General features: G+C 41.8%; 1 non-coding gene across 1 annotated transcript; it reads left to right on the top strand.

The window, feature by feature from the left end:
* The first annotated feature begins 2,070 nt into the window (after positions 1-2,070).
* On the top strand, positions 2,071-2,179 carry LOC127742255 (small nucleolar RNA R71). The gene has a single exon (XR_008003443.1). It is a non-coding gene; the product is annotated as a small nucleolar RNA R71 (small nucleolar RNA).

Below are 2,179 nucleotides of genomic sequence, written 5' to 3'. Positions count from 1 at the left end.
TTTGGCGTGTAAACGCCCTCCTAGTGCCAATCCTGGCGTTAAAAGCTAGGATTGTTGCCCATTTCTGGCGTTTAACGCCAGCTTTTCTTCCCTTTTGGCGTTGAACGCTAACTTGGTGCCCTTTTCTGGCGTTAAACGCCAGTCTGGTGCCATTTTCTGGCGTTAAACGCCCAAAATGGTGCCAGACTGGGCTTTTAACGCCCATTCTGTTACCCTTACTGGCGTTTAAACGTTAGTAAGCTCCTTCTCTAGGGTGTGCTATTTTTAATGCTATTTTTGAGTTTGCTTTGATTTTTGTAGTTATTTTTGTGACTCCACATGATCATCAACCTAAAGAAAACATAAAATAACAATGGAAAATTGGAAAATAAAAATTGTGTTGCCTCCCAATAAGCGCTTCTTTAATGTCAATAGCTTGACAGTGAGCTCTCATGGATCTTCACAGATATTCAGAGCATGGTTGGGGCTTCCCAACACCAAACTTAGAGTTTGAATGTGGGGGCTTTGGTTGACTCTGTATTGAGAGAAGCTTTTCATGCTTCTTCTCCATGTGTACAGAAGGAGATCCTTGAGCCTTAAACACAAGGTAGTCCTCATTCACTTGAAGGACCAATTCTCCTCTGTCAACATCAATCACAGCTTTTGCTGTGGCTAGGAAGGGTCTGCCAAAGATGATAGGTTCATCCTTATTCTTTCCAGTTTCCAGGATTATGAAGTCAGCAGGGATGTAAAGGCCTTCAACCTTCACTAAGACATCCACTACAACTCCATAAGCCTGTTTCCTTGAATTGTCTGCCATTTCCAGTGAGATTCTTGCAACTTGTACCTCAAAGATCCCTAGTTTCTCCATTACAGAGAGTGGCATGAGGTTTACACTTGACCCTAGGTCACATAGAGCCTTTTCAAAGGTCATGGTGCCAATGGTGCAAAGTATTAAGAACCTTCTAGGGTCCAGTTTCTTATGAGGTATCTTTAGCTGAGCCAAGGTGTTTAGCTCATCAATGAGCAATGGAGGTTCATCCTCCCAAGTCTCATTACCAAATAACTTGGCATTCAGCTCTATGATTGCTCTAAGATACTTAAAAACTTGCTCTGCAGTAATATCTTCATCCTCTTCAGAGGAAGAATACTCATCAGAGCTCATGAATGGCAGAAGTAGGTTCAATGGAATCTCTATGGTCTTTGTATGAGCCTCAGATTCCCCTGGTTCCTCAGAGGGAAACTCCCTAGTGGTCAATGAACGTCCCATGAGGTCTTCCTCACTGGGAATCACTGCCTTTCCATCCTCCATAGGTTCGGCCATGTTGGACGTGGTTATGGCCTTGCACTCTCTCTTGGGATTTTCTTCTGTATTGCTTGAGAGAGTGCTAGGAGGAGTTTCAATAACTCTCTTACTCAGCTGACCCACTTGTGCCTCCAAATTTCTAATGGAGGATCTTGTTTCATTCATGAAACTTAGTGTGGTCTTAGATAGATCAGAGACTATGGTTGCTAAGTCAGAGCGATTCTGCTCAGAGTTCTCTGTCTGTTGCTGAGAAGATGATGGAAAAGGCTTGCTATTGCTAAACCTATTTCTTCCACCATTTTTATTGTTGAAGCCTTGTTGAGGCTTCTGTTGATCCTTCCATGAGAAATTTGGATGATTTCTCCATGAAAAATTGTAGGTGTTTTCATAGGGTTCTCCCATGTAATTCACCTCTTCCATCGCAAAATTCTCAGGGTCATAAGCTTCTCCTTCAGAGGAGGCTTCTTTAGCACTGCCAGATGCAGCTTGTAATCCAGTCAGATTTTGAGAAATCATATTGACTTGCTGAGTCAATATTTTGTTCTGAGCCAATATGGCATTCAGAGTATCAATCTCAAGAACTCCCTTCTTCTGAGTTGTCCTATTGTTCACCAAATTTCTTTCAGAAGCGTACATGAACTAGTTATTTACAACCATTTCAATGAGTTCCTGAGCTTTTGTAGGCATTTTCTTCAGATGAATAGATCCACCTGCAGAATGGTCTAATGACATCTTAGATAACTCAAACAGACCATCATAGAAGATACCTATGATGCTCCATTCTGAAATCATGTCAGAAGGACACCTTCTGATCAATTGCTTGTATCTTTCCCAAGCTTCATAGATGGATTCACCTTCCTTCTATTTAAAGGTTTGAACTTCCACTCTAAGCTT

The sequence above is a fragment of the Arachis duranensis genome, chromosome 9, assembly GCF_000817695.3.
Source record: "Arachis duranensis cultivar V14167 chromosome 9, aradu.V14167.gnm2.J7QH, whole genome shotgun sequence".
Taxonomy (NCBI): Eukaryota; Viridiplantae; Streptophyta; class Magnoliopsida; order Fabales; family Fabaceae; genus Arachis; species Arachis duranensis.
This window is presented reverse-complemented; position numbering and strand designations above follow the sequence as displayed.